The following is a 22,683-nucleotide window of genomic DNA, read 5'->3' on the forward strand; positions in this document are numbered from 1 at the left end:
TCTTCCCTGTATTCTTGGAATTTGCCTCTGATTCTGAAGGACCTGCTTTAACAGGCTGGGGTTCAGAATTGAAAGTATGTTCTCATTGTTTATAAGAAATTATATATTCCACTTTATTAATTAGGTTTCAACTTGTGCATTAAAGGTATTCTATGGGGGGTTGAATGGGACCTAATATATATATATTTTTAATGTAACATTATTACAAAGTCAATAAAAAATAAATAAATAAATACAAAAAAAACACACAAAAAACAAAAAACAAAAAATAAAATAAAGGTATTCTATGGAAGTGCTCACAGAATTCCTCAGAACTCCATTAACATTGATCAGAGTTTCCTTTATACACTGGTAGAAAGATTTTTTTTCTCATGGCAATCACTCTTCCGGCGGCCAGGTTGATTGACAAAAAAGACACATATTTCTAGGCCATTGTTTGGGCACTTGGTTTCTGTACTTAAAATTGTTATTGATTTGAAATCCTCAATTCATCAGTCTAGATCTGGGTCCTTATATATATTTTTTCAATTGCAAAGACATAATTTGGGGATTTCTCTGTTTTTTTCATCCATTTCTATGTATCTTTTAAAATGTTCAGCCATAGTTTTAAGTTCAGCCAGGTCTAATTCCTTCCAGCCTGCTACTTTTCTTTTTATATGTCATCCTATTTTGAGGTATAGGCCATTTACAAATAGGAGTACCCAAATTGGGCTAGAGAGTAGCAGTTTTTTCTCTAAATGCTACATGTTTTAGAAAAAAATAGTTTCTAATCTAATTTTAAAATTGATAGCATATCGACCCTTTATTGTTGCAGGTTTGAGCTGTCCAATCAATTCATGAAGTGAGGAGACTAATTGCTATTAGATGGAGAGAGTTCTGCTGAACAAAGAGAACAGTGGATTGGCAAAAATAGGCATGTATATTGTGAGTGTCTTTCGTTAGTGCAGCAAAGATAGTTTCTTAGGAATAAGGAAGGTAGCTGGAGTTAATCAAACAGTTGTTTTTACATTTGTTTTTCTGGGAAAGGTGGGCATTTATAGGAAATATAAACTTATTTAGATTTTTAGTTTTCTGATGTGGGGCTTAGCACAGGTGCTACCATATTAGGCCTGCCAGATTTTATTTCTCACTATTTGTATCTAATATATTAGTGTGTGCTTGTTCATGTGAAACAATATGAAAATATTTTATATAATATCCCTATTAATGTAAAATAGCATGTAGGTTTAGTTTATAAGAGCTGAAAACTTATGCTAGATTAGAAATTAAATACTTCTTGGTCTTCAAGCAGACAGGAATTTCCTGTATATATTTTTAATGTATACATGTATGTATTTTTAAACTTTTGTTGGAAAACCAATTGGATATTATATATTGAATTTTAAATGTCAAATTTAATTTAATTCAGAATGTAATGTATTCTGTATATGTGCATTCATAAGAATAATGTAGAAGGAATGGTAAATAGGGATTTTCTCAAGTGTGAAGTTCAATTTTTTGGTAATGACTATTCCAAGTGGAACTTTACGTAAAGGAATTCTTTAGAGCATAAAAAACAATGGAGTACATTGATCTCCAATCAGATGGTAGCATAGTGATTACCCTGGCACAAGTTGAAGGGATATGGAAATGCATGGTGATCTGTAGCTCTTCCCTTAGCACCACACCAACTAACCCATTAGGGTAATATTTATGGCCTAATTAACCTGTTTTCCATTATGGCTCTTTTATAAACTAATTCACCTATACATCAATAATTGTAATTTCCAAAATTCTTCTGGATGAGTTGATATTTCTATTACATTTTCAGTTTTTCAAACAAGTTAATTTTATTGTTACATATTAATAAAGCATAAATCCATCCAAAGAGTCCAGTCATCCATTGATGGACACCTGTATTGTTTCCAACTTTTGGTTATCATGAATAATGCCACTATGAACATTAATGTGCAGATGTCTGTGTCTCTGCTTTCTGAGTATATACCTAGAATGGTATTGCTGGGTCACATGGCAAGTCTATATTCAACCTCCTTAGGAACTGCCAAACAGTCCTTCAAAGTGGTTGTACCATTCTACGTTCCCACCAACAATGAGGAAGTATTCTTATCACTCCACATCCTCTCCAAGGTTTAGTTTTCTCACTTTTTAATAGTGGCCAGTAAAATAGGTGTGAAATGATATTTCATTGTAGTTTGAAACCATTTGTTTTTCTTCTTTGAACATTTTTTCCAGTCTTTTGCCCATATTTATATAAGTAGTTTGTCTTTATTGTAGAGTTGTGTGATCTCTTTGTATATCATTGATATTAAATTATTATCGAATATGTGATTGCCAAATATTTTCTCCCATTGAGTTGTCTACCTTTTCCCCCTTTAAACCAAGCAAAAGGGTTTAATTTTGAGGAGGTCTCATTTATGTATTTTTTCTTTTGTTTCTTAGGCTTTGGGTATAATGTTTAAGAATCTAACACATACCATGCAATCTTGAAGAAATTTTCCTACAGTTTCTTCTAGGTTTTTATGGTTGTTGCTTTTATATTTAGGTCCTTGATCAATTCTGAGTTAAGTTTTGTATAAGGTGTGATATAGGAGTCTTCTTTCTTTATTTCAGTTATAGATATCCATTTCTCCCAACACCATTTGTTGACTAAACTGTTCTGGCACAGCTGGGAGGACTTGACCACCTTTTAACTAGAGATGTGAGAGATTATTTCTGAGTTCTTGATTAAGTTCCATTTGTAAATGTGTCTGTCTTTATGCCAGTACCATGCTGCTTTTACTACTGTAGCTTAATATGCGTTAAGTTCTAAAAATGAGAGTCCTCCAAAATTTTTATCTCTATTAAAGATCTTTTTAGTTATTTGGTACCTCTTACTCTTCCAAATAAATTTTATAATTGGCTTTTCCACTTCTGCAATAAAGGCCATTGGGATTTTTATTGGAATATCATTGAATCTGTAAATCAATTTGTGTAGAATTGGCATTTTAATGATATTTAGTCTTCCGATCCTTGAACACAGAATGTCCTTTCATTTATTTAAGATTTCTTTCAATTCTTTTACCAGTGTTTTGCAGTTTTCCGAATATAGGTCCTTAATGTATTTTGTTAAGTTTGTTTCTAAATTTTTGATATTTTATATTGCTATTATAAATGGATTTTTTTTTCCTGGTTTCTTAGTAGTGTATAGAAATGCTATTGATTTTTGTGTATCAATCTTATATCCTCCAATTTGGTGGCTTGTCTGTTAGTTCTAATAGCTTTTTTGTGGATTTTTGGAAGATTCTAAATGCAAGATTGTATTATCTACAAATAAAGTTTTACTTCTTCCTTTGCTATTTGAGTGCCTTTAAATTCCTTGTCTAGCCTAATTGCTCTAACTAGAAACTCTAGAATATTATTGAATAACTATGGTGACAGTGGACATTCTTATCTTGTTCCTGATCTCAACAGGAAATGTTTCAATCTTTCAACATTGAGTACTAGGCTAGCTGTAGGATTTTCATAGATGCACTTTACCATAATGAGAAAGCTTCCTTCTATTTATATCTTTTGGAGTGTTTTCATCTAGAAGAGTGCTGTATTTTCTCATATGCCTTTTCTGCATCAATTGAGAAAATCATGTGATTTTTCTTCTTCCATCAGTGTGGTTTATTTCATGAATTGATTTTCTTGTGTTGAACCACCCTTGCATACATGGGATAAAATTCACTTGATTGTCACAAATAATACTTTTAATTTGATTTTGGACTCAGTTTGCAAGTATTTTGTTGAGCAGTTCTCAATCTATATCCATGAGAGATATTGTTCTGTAACTTTCTTCTTTTATAGCATCTTTATCTGGTTTTGATGTTAGGGTGATGGGCTTATAAAATAAGTTTGGTAGCATTCTTTCCTTTCAATTTTTTGGAAGAGCTTGATGAAGACTGGCATTAGATCATCTGGTCCTGGACTTTTCATCTTTGTAAGGTTTTTGATAACTGTTTCAATCTCTTCACTTGTGATTGTTTTGTTGAGTTAGTGAAGTCGGTTTGTATGTTTCTAGGAGTCTGTCCATCTCCTGTACATTGTCTAGATTTTTGGCATACAGTTGTTCATATTGTTCTCTTATGATCTCTTTAATTTCTGAAGTGTCAGTAATGTCCTCCATCTCATTTCTTGTTTTATTTTTTACATATCTCTTTTTTTTTTGTCATTCTGTCTAAGGTTTTTGTCAATTTTATTGATTGTCTCAAATAATTTTTGGTTCTGTTGTTTTTTTTTGTTATTGATTTCATTTATTTCTGCAGTTTAATATAATATATCATTCCTTGTTTTGGTTTAGGATTAGTTTACTTTCTTTAGTTCCTTCAGGTGTGTATTTAAATCTTGAATTTTAGCCCTTTCTTCTTTTTTAATGTAAACATTGAGAGTGAGAAATTGCCCTTTCAGCACTGCCTTAGCAGTGTCCCAGTTTTTGATATGTTGTGTTATCATATTCATTTTTCTCAAAGTGATTCCTTAGTTCTCTTGCAATTTCTTCTTTGACCCACTGATTAAGAGTGTGTTGTTTAATCTCCGTATGTTTTGTAATTTCCCCTTTTTCTGTCCATTTTAAATTTCCAGATTCATTCTGTTATGATCAGAGAAAGTATTTTGTATAATTTGAATCTTTTTAAATTTATGGATTCTTGCCTGGTAACCCATCATATGGTCTGTCTTGGAGAAGGATCCATGAGCACAGAAAAAGAAAGTATATCACGCAGTTTGGGGGTACAATGCCATCTATATGTCTTTTAGGTCTAGTTCATTTATGATATTATTTAAATTCTTTTTTATTTTATTTTATTTTTTAAAAAATTTAAAGATACTTAGATTATACAACTGTCACATAAAAAATACAGGGGGTTCCCATATGCCCCACTCCCTATACCTCCCACATTTTCCCACATTAACATTCTTCATTAATGAGGTACATTCAATGAAACAGATGGATACATTTTGGAGCATTGCCACCAAGTGTGGAGTAAAGGTTACATTAGAGTTTACACTCTGCCACAAAATTCTGTAGATTACAACAAGATTTATAATGGCCCCTATTTGTCAGGGGATTCTTGCTGATATATAAGAGAATATGGCTGAGCTCCCTAAGATGGGAATTTGATATTCCTTCGGTTATTGTGTAAATCTCCACCCACAGTAAAAATGCACCATAAATATTTGAACATATTTCTATGCCTTATATGTATGCCCAGGGGATCTTCCTCCCATGTGTCCCCTGTCACACCCCATAGCAATAATCCTCCTCTGCCACAGATATAACACTTTCGTGACCCAAAACTTCAAAAATGAATCCAACAAACAGCCAAATATGATTGATAAGAAAATTAATAAAAATGTTAGTTTTAAAAATAAGAAATAAAATACAAAAATTAAAAATTAAAACTTGAAAAATAAAAATTTGGAATAATAAAAATAATGGAAAAATTTTTTTAATTTTTTTTTTTAATTTTTACCTTTCATCACTATAAGATCTGTTGTCCTTAGTGTACAGTGACATTGTTTTCTGTTTACTCCCCCAGGTACTTTTTTTTTTTTCATTTTGTCCTCAAAAAGTCTTAGATACAGAAAAGTCATGTACTAAACACAGGGGACTCCCATATACCCATCATCCTCCCTGTTTTTCCCCTTCCCCTATTAATAACATTGTATATGTTGATGGTACATTTGTTACAACTGCTGTACAAATATTGAAACATAGCTACCAACCATGGTAAATAGTTTACACTATGGTTTACATTTTGGACCATACACTTTTGTAAAATTTGATGCAATTCAACAAGGTCTGTATTCATAATAGCAAGGTCAATTAGAACACTTCCATCTCCTCTAAAATGCCCCCTGTTCCTTCTATTCCATTCCTTCCTCCCCCTCCCTCAGGACCCATGGCAACCCATGGGTCTTCAAGATTCATACATGTTATCCTATGTGTTAGTACTGTATTCCTTCTTACCGCTGAAAAATATTCCATTGTATGTATATACCACAATTAATTTTTCCATTCATTTATCCAAGAGTATTTGGGTTTATTCCAAGTTTTGGCAATAGTAAATAATGCCACTATGAACATTGGTGTGCATATATTTATTTATGTCCATGCTGTCAGTTCTTTTGGGGATATACCAAGCAGTGGAATTGCTGGATCATATGGCAGTTCTAAATTTAGTTTTCTGAGGAACTGCTAAACTGTCCTCCATGGAGGCTATGCCATTCTACATTCCCACGAGCAGTTTATGAGGATTCCCATTCCTACACATCCTCTCCAGGACTTATAGTTCTGTTTTAACACCCACCAGTCTCATTGTATTTTTGTTCTGCATTTCCCTAACAGCTAGTGATGCTGAGTATCTCTGCATGTGTTTTTAGCCATTTGTATTTTTCTTTCAAAAAGTGTGTATTTAAATCCCTTGCCCATTGTCTGTCTTTTTATTTTTGTGCTATAGGATTTCTTTATGTATACAGGGTATTAGGCCCCTATCAGATACATGGTTATCAAATATTTTTACCCATTGAGTAGACTGCCTCTTCACTTTCTTGGCAAATTTCTTTGAAATGCAAAGTTTAATTTTGAGGAGTTCCCATTCATCTATTTTTCTTTCATTGCTCATGCTTTGGGTGTAAAGTTCATGAAACTATTTCATTCTACAAGATCCCATAGATGCTTACTTACATTGTCTTCCAATGTCTTTATGGTCTTGGCTCTTATATTTAGATCTGTGATCCATCTTGAATTAATTTTTATATAAGATGTGAGATTTGTTCTTTTGGATAGGGATATCCAGTTCTCCAAGCACCATTTATTGAATAGGCCATTCTCTCTCTCCTATTTGAACAGGATTGGTGGTCTTGTTGAATATCAGTTGACTGTATGCACAAGGATCAATATCAGAACCCTCAATTTGGTTCCATTTGTCAGTATATCTATCATTGTGCCAATAACAAGCAGTGTTGACCACTGTAGCTTTTAAGTAGGTTTTAAACTTGGGTACTCTGTTCCCTGTAATTTCATTTTTCTTTTTCAATATGTCTTTGGGTAGTCCAGGCCTCTTCCTCTTTCAAATAAATCTCATAGTTAGTATTCCCAATTCAATAAAAAATACTGTGGTGTTTTTATTGGATTTGTATCAAATCTATAAATCAGGTTGGGTAGTATAGACATCTTAATGGGCTTTAGTCTTCCTATCCATGAACAGGGAATATTTTTCCATTTATTTAAGTCTTCTTCGATTACTTTTAACACTGTTGTGTAGTTTTCTGCGTATCAGTCATTTTATATCTATAGCTAAATTTATTCCAAGGTATTTGATTATTTTTGTTGCTATTGTAAATGAGATTTTTTTCTTGATTTCCTGCTCAGATTGCTCATTATTAGTGTATAGAAATGCTACTTATTTTAGATGTTTATCTTATATTCTGCAACTTTACTGAACTCATTTATAAGCTCTGAAAGCTTTGTTGTGGATTTCTCAGGGCTTTCTATATATGGGATCATGTTGTCAGCAAATAATGAAATTTTGACTTCTTCCCTTCCAATTTGGATGCCTTTTACATCTTTTTCTTGTCTAAGTGCTGGAGCAAGTTTCTCTAACACTGTGTTAAAGAGAAGTGGTGAAAGTTGGCATCCTTGTCTTGTTCCCAATCTGAGAGGGAAAGCTTTTAAGATTTCACCAGTGAATATGATATTAGTGGTGGGTCATATATACCCTTTATTATGTTCAGAAATTTCCTTCTATTCCTATCTTTTGTAGTGTTTTTATCAGGAAAGGCTGCTGTATTTTGTTGAATGCTTTTTCTGCATCTGTAGAGATCATCATGTGGTGTTTTCTTTCAATCTGTTTATGTAGTGTATTACATTGATTTTCTTATGTTGAACCATCCTTTAATACCAGGGATGAAACCCACTTGATCACAGTGTACAATTCATTTGATGTGTTGTTGAATATTGTTAGCAAGTATTTTGTTGAGGATTTTGGCATCTAAGTTCATTAGAGAGATTGGTAATTAAATTTACTTACTTGTGGCATATTTATTTCATGTTGGTTTTAAGATGATGTTGGCATCATAGAATGAGTTAGACAATATTCCCTCTACTACTTTATGGAAGAGTTTAAACAGGATTGGTGTTAGTTTTTTCTGTAATGTTTGTTAGAATTCACCTGTTAAGCCATATGGTCCTGGGCTTTTCTTATTTGTGAGACTTTTGGTGACTAATTTTATCTCTTTACATGTGATTGCACTGTTGAGTTCATCAATTTCTTCTTACGACAATGTAGATCATTTATGTGTTTCTAGAAGTTTGTCCATTTACTCGAAATTATCCATCTTGCTGTCGTATAATTTTTCAAAGTAACCTTTCATGATACTCTTTATTTCTGTGGGGTCTGTAGAAATATACACTTCCTTGTTTTTTATTTTATGTATTTGCTTCTTCTTTCTTTATCTTTATTAATCTAGTTAAGGGTTTGTCAATTTTATTAATCTTTTTGAAGAATTGCTTTTGGTTTTATTTATTTTTTCTAGTGATTTCTTTTTTCCAATTTCATTTAGTTCATTTCTGATCTTTGTTATTTCTTTTTTTCTACTTCCTTTGTTCTTTTTCTAATTCCTACAGGGGTGCAGTTAGGTCTTGATTTTAATTCTTTCTTCTTTTTTAATATAGGCATTTAGGGCTATGAATTTCCCTTCAAGTACTGCTTTGGCTGCATCCCATATGTTTTGATATGTTGTGTTTTCATTTTCATTCATTTCAAGGTAGTTACTGATTTCTTTTGACATTTCTTTCTTGACCCTCTCTTTTTCTAAGAATGTGTTGTATAACTTCCATATCTTTGTGCTTAATCTGGTTCTCTGCCCCTTACTAATTCCCAGCTTCATTCCATTTTGAACAGAGAAATTACTTTGTATACATTCTATCTTTCTGAATTCATTGAGAGTTCTGTAGCCTAGCATGTGATCTGTCCTGGAGAATAATCCATGTGCAATCAGGAAGAGTGTATATCCATTGTATTTGTGTTTAATGTTCTGCATATGTCTATTAAGGTCTTTATTGATTCCCTATCAAGATGTTCTTTCTATTGTGATAATGGTGTATTAAAGTCCCTGACTATAATTGTAAAGGCATCTATTTCTCCACTTAGTCTTTCTAGTGTTTGCTTCATGTACTTTGAGGTGCCTTGGTTAGGTGCATAAATATTTATGATTGTTCTCTCTTTTTGTTAGATTTCCCTTTTTATTAATATTTAGTGTCCTTCTTTGTCTCTGACAATAATTTTGCATTTAATTCTATTTTGTCTGACATCATTAAAGCTACTTCTGCCCTTTTTTGTGTATTGTTTGCTTGTAAAATTATTTTCTAACAATTCAATTTCAGCCTCCTTGCATCCCTAGGTTTAAGATGGGTTTCTTGTAGACAGTATATAGATGGGTCCTTATCCATTCTGCCAATTTGTCTCCTGACTAATGAGTTTAGTACATTAACATTCAGTGTTATGACTCTCATGCAATTACTCACATTAGCCATATTTTCTTTGGGTTTATGTATGCCATATATTGTTCCCATTTCTCTTTAATTGTTCCTACAGTCTCCTCCAATTCTCTCTTTCCTCTAAAGTGAGGAGAGCTCACTTTAGAATTTGTGAAAGGCATGTTTCCTATTGACATAATATTTTCTTTTCTTTTTATCTGTGCATATTTTGATCTCTCCCTCATTTTGGGATGCCAGCTTTGCTGTCTAGAGATTTCTTGGCTGGAAGTTTTTTCTTTCAGCACCTTAACTGTGTCATACCACTGTCTTTTTGCCTCCATGGTTTCAGATGAGAAGTCATTGCTTAATCATATTGAGCTGCCCTTGTATGTAATGGTTCTCTTTTCTCTTGCTGCTTTCAGCATTCTCTGTCTTGATCATTGGAAAATTTGACAATTATATGTCTTGGAATCGGCCTTTTGGGACTTATTCTCTTTGGGGTGCACTGTAATTCCTGGACATGTTCATCCATCTCCCTCAGTATGTTTGGGGAGTTTTCAGCCATTTTTTCCTCCAACACTCCTTCTGTCCCTTTTCCCTTCTTTTCTTTCTCTGGTATGCTTATAATGCATATGTTTGTGCATTTCATGTTCTCATTCATATCTCTAAATCTGTGCTGGAATTTTTTCCTACTTTTTATCTATCTGTTCTTCTATCTTTTTATTTTCAGATGTAATGTCTTCCACATCACATTCTTTTCTCTGCCTGTTAAGTCTGCTGTTATGTGCTTTCAGGGCATTTTTTATTTCTTGGATTGTGCCTTTCATCATTACCACATTGGTTATCATCTTATGTAAGCTTACTTTACAATTTCTTCAGGATATTCTCTCACTGTATTCTTAATGTTCTTAATCTCTTCCTTCACTATATTAAGCTGATTCATGATGTTTGTTTGGACAGCTCTGATTAGTTGTTCCATGTTCTGCATCTACTCTTGGTTTTTAGTTTATTCATTGGTCTGGGCTATATCTTCCAATTTTTTAATATGGCTTGTAATTTTCTTGATACGTTAATTCAGTTGATTAGCTTCTCTCTCTATTCTGTGGTTTATTTTGTTATTTTTGAGTGTGTAAGATATTGCTTTGACACTTCAATGCTTTTATTGTATTTCCTTGCTGTTTTCTTTGTTCCCTTGAAAAAATTAGAACCAAAGAAATAGAGATAGTACAAAAAAATGAATAATAGTAGTAATAATAACAAAAGGCTGGAGAGGGATCATACAAGACATAGGAAATTGAATAATTGACCCAAGGAATAATTGCAGAGGAATACAATTAGAAATGTGGAATAGAAACAATGAAAAAAGAAACAGAATAGAGACAAATATAGAGTAAATAAAAGGTTGGAATGTTAAGAAGAGGGGAAAAGAAAAGTAAAAGAAAGAAAGAAACCAAAAGAAAAAATAAACAACAGAGAAAGTAGGAAAGAGAGAGAGAAATGAGAACAACAAAAATTGGAGTTCAGGCAGAGAAGAAGTGCAGTGAAAGAGCAACAACAGAAAATAGAATATATAAAGATGAAGGAGAGAAAAATTTAGCACAGATAGAGAAATTGGTAAACAAAAGCAAAAAAAGAAAATACTAACAGAAACAAAGGAAGGGAAACACAACAAGGAAACAAGATAGCATGTGCTAGTTTAAATTTAAAAAGAGGAAGATAGCCAAAAAGTTTTTTAAAAAACAAGATAAACATGGAAAAATAGCCTTCTTTTTTAGCTCCCTCGGTATTTTTTCAAGCTGCTAGTGTTCATCAATCACTCACCTTATGGGCTGCCCTCTGCTGGCTTTAAACTGGGTTTTAGTGTGTAAAATAAGGGAAATTTTTAAAAAGGAACTTTTGTGAAAAAATAAGAAATACAAGAAAAGCTAATACAAAGAGAAGGCCTATATATTCCTTATCATAAAGTTCCACCTGGATAGCTGATAACCTGGTGGGCCACTTCTCAGGGAAGAGCTGGGAATCAAACCAGCATTCTTGCATATCCTAGGCAAGAATTCTTCCACTGAGTTATTCTGCCTCCTTAGAATAATGAGCCTTTCAGAAGTCTATCCCTCCCTTTTCCCTCAGAAATGTTAGACTCCCTGCAGTCCATCCCAGTGGTGCTGACCAGCCTCCTGTCTCTGTCTCCTCTCTGATGTTATTCCTTTCTTTCCCTACGTGGGTGGGCCTGACCAGCTGCCTGAGGAGTTCCCTCCCCACTCTCTGTGGAGTCAGTGTCCTTTCTGATATACAAGGGGTCACAGCTGGCTAAACTCACCTCAAAGAAATCACTTTCTGCCCTCCCAGACCCCTCTTCTTGCCATGGGAACTGCCATCAGACTTCGTTTGGGAGTAAGGGGCCAAGTGCTCTACCTCATCTGTCTATGGTGTGTGCTGACACTTCCAGCCACTGATGTAAGCAACTCATGATTTCCCCCTGGCTTCTCTATATTTCCAGTAATATCTCAAGGGTAGGCAATGGAAGCGCTTCCCAGCAACTGGAGGTTTAATAACTCATGACAACTTGTTTTGGCTTCTTCATCACTCTGTGTCCATTCGCTCCTCATTTTTTCTGTATCTTGCCCTTTTTATGAATATATAATGATGTTCTTCATCCTTATAACAGATTTTTGTTTGAAATCTCTTTTGTCTGATATTAGTATTGCTATTCTTGCTCTTTTTTGGTTACTGTTTTAATGGAATACCTTTTTTCAACCTTTCACTTTTTACCTGGTCATGTCTGACATCTGAGGTAAATCTCTTCTACACAACTTATAAACAGTACATACATTTTTATCCAGTTATTAGTCTTTGTCTTTTTATTGGGGAGTTCAAACCATTACCATTCAATATTATTACTGTAAAGTATTACGATCATCCACTTTGTACTTCAGCTCTCTATCTTTTATCATTCTATTGTCAGTCTTCTTATCCTTTACTTTATCCTTCCTAATGAATTTCATTTCTAAATTTTCTCCCAATGTCACCAATTTTTTCCATTAAGCCTGCAGCACTCCATCTAATAGTCTTGTAATTCTGGTCTTTTGATAATACAATGTATCAAATTTTGTTTCTTTAAACACACCCTCTTTTTTGAAGGATGGTTTTGCTGGATAAAGAATTCTTAGCTGCTGTTTTTCTCTTTCAGTACCTTAAATATATCATACCACCTTCTTCTTGCCTCCATGTTCTCTGATGAGATTTTATCACTTAATTTTATCAAGTTTCCCTTTTTATGTGATTCCTTGCTCTTCTTTTGCTGCTTTCTAAGTCTGCTCTTTGTCTCTATTTGTCATTCTGAATAGTAGGTGTCTTGGGGTAAATCTTTTCAGATTTGTTCAGTTTGGGATTTGTTATCCTTCTTGGATATTGAAATTTATGTCATAAAAGTTGGGAAGTTTTCAGTCATTGTTTCCTCAAATATTCTTTCTGCATCTTTTCCATTCTCTTCTCCTTTTGGGACATGGATAACGCAAATGTTTGCGTGTTTCACATTGTCATTCAAATCCCTGAGTCTCTGTTCCTTTTTTTTATTTTCTTCCCTTTCTGTCCTCATGTCTTTTCAAGTTCAGATATTCTGTCTTCAAATCACTACTTCTGTCTTCAAGCAATTCAAATCTGCTCTTGTGGACATCTAATGTACTTTTAATCTCATTCATTATTACTTTAATTCCCATAAGTCTGCTACTTTTCTTTGCAGGCTTTCAAATTTTTCTTTATGCTTACCCAGTGTCTTCTTAATAACCTTTATTTCTCTAGGAATATTTTCTTTATATATTTTTAAGTGATTTAAGAGAGTTGTGTGATTATCACTGATACATTGTCTCACATCCCAGATCTCTTCAGGATATTTGGTTTTTCTTTTGGCAGGACCATTTCCTTCTGTTTCCTTAATAGACTTGAAAATTTTGCTGATGTCTGGGCATCTGAAAATGTTTGTAAATTTATTCTGATAGCCATAATTTCTCTCTTGCTTATTTTTTTTCACAGCTCTTCTGTGATATTTGGTTCAACTTATTCTAAGTCTTTAAAATTGCCTAACTTAAATTATCAAATTTGGACCAGGGACTCACTAGTAGGCCACAGATTTTTCTCCTAGGGGTAGGATACAAAGAGAACAGAGAACAATTTTTGGCCTTTCAAACTCCAGACCTACCAGCTGATGGAGATGAGCAACACACATTTCCACAGAGGTGTTTCAGTCTTTGCCCAACTGTGCCCCTGTGTTAAATCTCCAGAGCAGAGATTCAAAGCAGGCTCTGTTGTCAAAATTAACTGAAGAAAAGCTTTCCACCCCTTCCCTTTTCCCTTGATACAACTGACAGGAAGGAAGATACCTGTTCCATTCTCAGTCAACTGGAATGAACCTTTTTCAGCTGCCATGGAGGCATGGAAACTCACATTTGTCATTTGGGCTTCTTTGTATCTCTGTCCCTCACCCTCCTGGGGTTGTGTGCTGACCCCCAAAGCAGGTCCTTCAGACAACTTTTGGCTCTTTTTCTATTGTTTCTGTGAGAGCATTGAGCTCTGCCTGTTAGTCTGGCACCATCTTCCCAAAATTCCACATTTTCAAATTTTATCACTGCAGGCACATGCAGATCTTGGGCTTTTATTTTATTTTTTTGGTTTTAAACCCTAGTATTTGTTTGTTTGTTTTTTTAAATCATTCATTAGTGTAGTACATTTGTTATAATTAATGAACAAACATTGAAGGATTGCTTCTAACCATGTTCTATGATTTTGCAATGATGGATACGGGTCTGGTATTAATTTTAATTCTATGATTCTTCATAGATTGAACAATCTTAACATTTATGCTATATGACTGTATTCAAAGTTTTATTTATTGTTGTTAATAATTACAAAGTAACTGTAAAAGTTTAGTATCAATCTGACAAACTCATTTTGTGCAAAAGGTCTTCATTTAAAAGAAAAAAATCATTAAAACTCCAAGTCACTGGGCAACAAACTAACACCAGAATTTTATGAAAAACTGTTTATATAGAAGTAAAAACCTAATGGGATCTCATTTCAAAACATAGCACATTTGAAGTACTCAATCAAAAAATTATAACTCAAAATCTTCAAACAGAAAGACAATACAGTACTTATATACACATATATAATGCATTTATGTATATATATAAACCTTAAATTTATTATAATTGAAGACCTTTATATTTGTAAAAAATGAAAAATCAGGAAACACTGAAAGGAGCAGGATGTTCTTTTACTTTCTCTTCATTTTGTTTAATACAATTCCAGTAACTTGAATATAAATGTTCAAATTATTCTTTTTTAATAATGTACTCTTAAAATAAAGTATTATCGATGAGGGCTATGGCTGGGAGGCTCTTTGTCTCTTAAGAGATAACCTAAACTTGCTTCAGGGGCAATCACCAGACATTGTAAATCCTCACAGGGCCCACTGGATGGAATGGGGGAGAGTATGGGCCATGATGTGGACCATTGACCATGAGGTGCAGAGGTGCCCAAAGATGTACTTACCAAATGTAATGGATGTGTCATGATGATGGGAATGAGTGTTGCTGGGGGGGGGGAGAGGTGGGGTGGGGGTGGTGGGGTTGAATGGGACTTCATATATATATATATTTTTTAATGTAATATTATTACAAAGTCAATTAAAAAAAAAAAGAGATAACCTAAACTATCTGTGACTTGTGGGTGTGGGATGATAAAAGGCTGCAGTCCTGCTCTTGGTGACCATGGCAATGACTCCAGTCCCAGGAAACAGTTTAACAATGTAAGGTCTATAAACTTTAAGTATTCAGGGGAAATGCAAACTAAATATGCTAAAAGCTTATCTAGAATGCCTGAGGTCCATGCTAAAAGCTTACCTAAGATGTGGAAAATATATATGCTAATTCAAGCCTATTGAGAACTGAAACAAAAGGACCATTTGGCCTTTCCTCTCTGTATAAAAGACATTTGAAAATCTTGTTCAGGGCTCGGGATTCAAACAGAAAGCTCCCGAGTCCAGCCGGCCGTCAATAAACCATTTTTCCTTTTCAAAATCATTCCTGAGTCCTGGCCTTTCTGTATGCTAGTAAATGAACCTCTCTCAAATTCTACAACATTATTAGAAAATTAATATCTATGGGGAAAGATTTCAAAATCATGTAGTTAAAATAGTTTTAATATGTCATTGTTTCTGAAAATTATTTCTACATCTGCATGAAATGTTCTGCTATTCTAAAGTATATTCTTTTGCTAATTTCAACACTACATGTTAGAATATGAGTATACCTGGATATACCAAGCAACACCTATGCCTATTACAAACATAATCATCCACCTTTTGAAGTTTTGCATTTTTTAAATTGACTTATGGAAATGTTTATTGTAGGAAGGCAATAACCCCTTTTTTCATATGTTAGTTTAGTGACCAGAAAAATGAAAATTTTCAGCATGAAAGTAATTCATGGGTCTTATAATGAAAAAAAATACAAGGAGACATTCTGCTTTCATGTGAAAATTAAATTAGTCTGAGTGAAACAACCAAACAAACAAAAAAAAAACGCTAAAGAGACTAAAAAATTTATGGAAATAGAAGCCAGATTGATATTTCACATCAAGAGAATGTTTCTTTAAAATTATTTGCTCTGAAGTAAACATTAGGCAACCACAGTGATTAGCAGTTAAAACAATTTCAATAAAATAAGAAGCTATCAAAAATGAGCTATTTGTCTGAAAGAGCAGTATCTATCTTATAAAGATTGAAGTTCATGACTCACCACAACCATTTTCAAATTTTAATTTCTACTATCTTCTTATAAATTAAAATAATCACATTTGTGTTCCATAGGGTGATGAGAAAAAGGAAGAGACTCAATACAAACCAAAAATAAACCCTCATGCCTAAATTTAGAATATTGTGTTATATAGCAATCTAAGCCATTCAAAATTAACTTATTTGACAGGCATATAAACATTTCAAAATCATACTGAAATCCAATTTTGTAATCCATAATATTGAAAGGAACAGAGTCTACCATTATGTAAACCTTTTCTATATAAAATCTCTCTGTAGAGCTATATATATAAATGTAGGTGCAGTAAGTGCAACCTAGTTCTGTAGAACCTTTTTGAATCCAAGGGTCTGAAGCACAATAAACTTTTCAAGTAAGCACCAAATTGTCTAAAATTTTTCACATTGGTCATTATCATCAGATACTCTACTTACATCAACAATACACATGGTTTGTCAGGAAAAAAAATATACAATACTGAAACACCATTTCAGATATGGCACACTTAAATATATCACTTATTGGAAGTTCTAGCCTAGTATTGCAAATAGCCGAAAGCATATATTTAAGTTTTATAATTTTTTTGTGGTGTTCATGTGTTTAATTATTATGGTAAACCATTTTCTGATGAAGACAACATTGTGCTTCATGTGAGAATGGAAACCTCAATATAGTCGCCATAAAGCTTCTGAGAATTATAGAAGACTACAATGATATTCCACACATATAAAATGAATTCCACAATAGTGAAATTATAAATATTAAACACAGCCAAGACTAGAAGACAATCCCAAATCCCAATTAAAAGAATGACATACAACATGGTCTTAGATATATCCTTATAGTTTTGTTTCAACCTTTAGAATGAATTGTAAGGATTGATCTTCAGGTTCAGTTCAGCCAACAGAAATTAACTGTGCAGTTTTCTGCTGTATTTATTGTATAGACTATATACAATCTAGAAGATTCCTTTAGTGCTACACTGTTGTACCAATAATTTGAGGGCATGCAATTTCCCAAAGTTATCAATAAGAACTTGCCGTGCACTTTCATCACAATTGGAGATGTCATCTGCAATTATTGTACTAAATCTAAAAGATTTCAAGTATCTCCAAGGACTGATCATTTATGATTTTTGAACAAAAACTTATTCCACTTATGGAATAATCTTCCATTAAGCACTAAATTCTTGTAGACAATGGCCATTTCTAGATCTAATCCTTATTTTTTTGTCCTAAATTCTTTGCAAAATTAAAAGTAAACTGGTAAAAATCCTAAATTCATACTGGTGCTTCCAATTCTTTTCCATATCGTGTCTATAGACCTTTAGATTTTCTATGCTTTCACATCATAATTCTGTCTTGCCATCCATGAAATTTTGTTTGGAGAACTCACATTGTGTTACTGCTCTGAAGTTCCACTCAAAGACCAACACACTAATGCTGACTGGATAGAGTGCCACTTCATTAAAGTACTGCTGTATATTGTGTATTCCAATTTTTATTTTCATCTTGAGGGTCTCTGTATCTATTGTATAGTTGTTCTAACTTCTTTATGTCAAATAATCCTCTCATATACAAAGTTCCATGTTTGGGCGGAAAAATGCCTGTCCCTGTCGCAACATCTAACATTAATCATTTTGAGACAGACAGATTACTTCTTTCTATTCACAAGACTGTGTGAAGATCACATACTGACAAACTTTATCCTTCTGCAATGATTTCAACTTGTTCATTATGATATCCTCCAGGTCACTTCCCTTGGGCTTTTGTTTTAGCCTCTGTTAAAGTACCATATTATATTACAATACCACCATTTAGTAAGCTGATCTCTTCAATGAACATTTAGTTTGCTTCCAGTTTTTTTAAAGATTTTGTCTATCTTTCTATCTATCTATCTATCTATCTATCTATCTATCTATCTATCTATCTATCTATCTATCTATCTATCTACCTACCTACCTGCCTACCTATCTATCTATCCATCTATTTATCTTTCTTTCTCTCCCTGCCCCCTCATTTGTATTTGCTGTGTCTGTTCATCTTCTTTTGTTTCTGTAAGAGGTGCCAGGAACTGAACCCAGGACTTCCAATGTTGAAGGGAGGTGCTTAATCACTTAAGCACTCTCCATTCCCTGCTTTTTTGTGTGTTTCTTGTTGTGTCAACTGACCATGTCAACTCACTTCACCTGCCCATCATGCCATCTTGCCATCCTGCTCATCCTCTTTAGGAGGCCCTGGAAACCTACATTCCCTACTTTTTTGTTTCTCTCATTGTTTTTTACTTCTTGTGTCTCTTGTTGTGTCATATTGTTGAGTCAGCTTGCCACACCTGCCAATCATGCCAGCTCACTGTCTTCTTCAGGAGGCACCAAGAACCAAACTACAGACCTCCCACATGGTGGGTAGGAGCCCAAACACTTAAGCCACATCTGCTTCCCTGCCTGTAGTTTAATTATCAAAATCTATTTTGCAATGATCATGTTTGATCACTTATTCCTGAAGATAGAGAAAATAGATTCTCAAGGGATATATCTTGTAGCATTAATCAAAGGATATGTAAATCTTGAACTTCTCTAGATAATGCCAATTGCTCTTTAAACAGTTGAAACAATTTACATTCTAAGTAGTGATGTCTAGTCATTCCCATTTCTTCACATCATTTTCCAAACTTGATATTCTCAATATTTGAATATTTTGTCAGATAAATGGAAAAGGGTATCAAATTTGTACTTTAATGTGGGTTTTCTGTTACTAGTGATTTGACTATCATTTCAGTTTCATTTGTGAATTTCTAACAAAAACTTATATTAATCCAGGTTAAGACTTTGAATAAATTCTCACTGAATTGAAGATAATTTGGTGGACAATTGAGGCATTACTGAGACTTCCCCTTATTGTACCTGGTGTACAACCCAAATATTCTCATCTCCTTTATATCTTTAATTTTTAAAACTATTCCCTCAAAGAGGTGTTTTTCTTCTTAGAAGAGAGCTTTATTAGATAATTTATATTTTTAAAACTTCTTGTGAATGAGTAATATCCCTTTTGTCAAAAGACAAAGTGGTGTAGATGCTATATTACAGCATTTTGGGGGACACCAAAAGTTTGTTGCTGTGAGGAAGCAGGACTTCTTTCAAAATGGAGGAAGGTTCAAAATTCTAGGGATGGCAATTGATTTTTGTGGACATAAAAAGAAGTTACTTTGTCTCATCAATTAGATGAGGGTGTGTATGTCTTAGAAGGGCAGGTTTGGGCTTTATTTTATTCTGATTAAATGTAAAGAGTTAGAAGTTTCTTTAGCGATCTAGGTCACTTGCCTTGGAGATTTCAAATTTCAGAAGATATTAAGAGGAAATTAAAGAGACTTTAAAGGGAAGTAGCACATGAGGTTTTTTGTTTTGTTTTTGTTTTTGTTTTGTTTTGTCTCTAAGTGGGCACTGGGTCATTCTTCATATAAGTTTTTGCATTGTTTTCTTTTAATCAAGTATATCACTTAAACTTTTTCCTCACTGTTTTGACATTTTGAAGTGTCCAGGGAACTCTCTTGGAGAATGTTCCACATTTGGGATTTTTCCAGTATTTCCTCCATAGTATTGTTCTATTTTCATGTAAACTGGAAGTTAGGTCTTAGTCTTGGTTATATTCAGATTAAAAATTTTTGTAAAGAATATTTCAAAGTTCAAGTATTTTACTAAACAAACATATCAGCAGGCACATGATGACAAGTGGTTTAATTCCTATTAATACCAATTTTAATCACTTTATTAAAGAGTTAACCATTTATTTTTCCATTATATATAGAGAGAATGTAATTCAGTGTTGAAATCATATCATTATGAGAATATATCCTTCACTTACAACACTTCCCTTAATGATTTATAGTATATGTTTCTGATTCTTGCTTGAATTATTTATAGCTTAAGTGATTAAAAATGATAACTTTTCAAATTATTTCAATCCTCTATATTTACTATGGCTCATCTTTTAAAGGTAAAATAAAACATCTTTTTTCATTGTTTTCCCAAGTAAAAACTCTTCCCATTTAACTTGGCAATAGATACATATCAAACAAGTCTTATTATTTAGTAGTTTTATTTCTTAAGGAGAAAAAAACAAATATTTTTTTACTTTTGCTGGGTTCTCTGGCAAAAATTAAAGATGATTTTACATGTAAGTAATATCTCAAAAGTATTTTTTAATTTTTATTTTTATGATCCTGTTTTGGGATGTTGAAAATCAAGAGTTTTCAAAAGATATTTGGGGACATGATTAATTACTCTTGAGGATGAGATTGCATTTGACAGAGAAACATTATCTGTTCATCTATTTAATCAAAATAACAAAAAATATTGGTGACCCAAGTGAAAAAGAATATATCATTAATGAGAAAAATGTTCTAAGACTGACACTTCCCAACCTCTGGACTTATAATAAAGCTACTGTCCTCCTGCTTGCAGTTGTAGACACTCGGTTCCCTGGAGTGGAGAGGGAAGAAGTGCTGTGATGTGGGGGCATTTTCAGGATGCGGAGTTGTCCTGAATGATATTGCAGATACAGATGCAGAACATTATATATCCTGCCATAGCCCACTGAATGAACTGGGGGAGAGTGTAAACTACAATGTAACTATAATCCATGCAGTGAAGCAGTGCTCCAAAATGTATTCACCAAATGCAATGAATGTGTCACAATGATGAAAGTGGTTATTGATATTAGAGGAATGGGGTGGGGTGTGGGGTATAAGGGAACCGCATATATTTTTTAATGTAAGTTTTTTTATGATTTATGTATCTTTTTTAAAAAAGACAAATAAAATTTTAAAAGATTTTAAAAGCTTGTGTGATCAAGATGGGGTGTTATTGATCAAAAGATAGACAAATATATATGCCCTACAAATAAACCCACTTAAATATAGTAGATACATCATTAACTAAAGAACATAGTCCCAAAGGTTTCATTCTCATTGGACTAAGAGTGGAGTCTCCTTTTGCTCTGGGACTATACAACCTTGTCCACCTTTGCTCACCTGCTGCTTTTCTGATTGTGATGCAAACCAAGAGGCAGCCAGTGGTCAGGTTAGCTATTAACTATACAACCACTGTAATTAGTGAACTTGAATGATGTTGCTATAACCATCTCACAGGGAGAGTGAGCATGATGGACACATCCAGAGGAAGATATTTAGAAATGTAATGCTGGAAAATTTCAATTATCTGGTCTCATTGAGATGTCAAGTTTGCAAATCAGATCTATGTTCCCAATTGAAGAAGAGAGAGGAACTTTGAACAGAAGTAAAAGGATTTCTCTAAAACCAGAATTCAGGTGTGCTATAGGAACCTGTTCTTCTGTATAAGGAGAATATTAAATGAGTGGGCATGGAAAGTGGCATTAAAAACAAGAAATGGTAACCATAAGATGTATTTCCAAGAAAAACATTTCTAGCATTTTATCATTGGGAACTCAAGTTCCAAAAAATCCCTCTAAATGCAATGATTTGCAAAATTTCCCTCAGATATCCACATGTGTCAGTTCATAAGAGAAGTGATTTGTATTTCAGCAAACACTTTGGAAAATCCTTCAGTTACCAATAATCTTTTACTCAACAAAAGCAAGTACACACTAGAAATAAATCAAATGCTTATCATCTTAATGGCAAAGCCTTTATTAAAACCCCTATCCATAGATAACACAGGGGAGCCAAAGCTAGAGAGAAAGTCTTTTGAATGTCATTATGTGAGAGCACCCTCAGTAGATGTTCTTATGTTAGAGAACATGAGTAAAAACCCACACTGGTGAGAAACACTGAATGTCATTAGTTTGGAAAAAACTTCATCCATTGTTTTGACTTTAAATGACATGAAGGGGTAAACACTGGAGAGAAACCTTCTGAATGCCACCTTTGTGGAAAAGACTTCAGTCAATATTCTACCCTTAGATAATAATAACATGGAAGAATTCACACTGGAGAGAAACCCTATGAATGTCATCTAGTTGGGAAAGCTTACACCTATTCTTCTGACCTTAGAGAACATGAGAGGGTTACCTGGAGAAAAAAGCACATCAATGCTATCTGTATGAGAAAACTTTCAGTAGATATTGTCAACTTAGAAAACATGAGAAAACTCACACTGGGTAGACGTCTTATGAATGTTATTAATGTAGGAAAGGCTTCTTTAAATATTCTGATATTATAAAATTTGAGAACATTTACATTTAAGAATTGACACCTATTTCAATTTTCACTTGAAAATTCACACCAATTATTGACAAATATCATCAATATAGGAAAACCTTAAATTTAGACAAAATGAGAGAATTCAAACTAGATGGAAATCCAATGAAAGCTATATATGTCAAAATGTCTTCAGGCAGT

The 22,683-nt window shown here is 33.4% G+C and overlaps 1 pseudogene; it reads right to left on the minus strand.

Moving 5' to 3' along the window:
* Nucleotides 1-17,285: 17,285 nt before the first annotated feature.
* Nucleotides 17,286-18,043, minus strand: LOC131275203 (DCN1-like protein 1 pseudogene; annotated as a pseudogene).
* Between the last annotated feature and the right edge of the window lie 4,640 nt (nucleotides 18,044-22,683).

This window comes from Dasypus novemcinctus, chromosome 22, assembly GCF_030445035.2.
Source record: "Dasypus novemcinctus isolate mDasNov1 chromosome 22, mDasNov1.1.hap2, whole genome shotgun sequence".
NCBI lineage: Eukaryota > Metazoa > Chordata > Mammalia > Cingulata > Dasypodidae > Dasypus > Dasypus novemcinctus.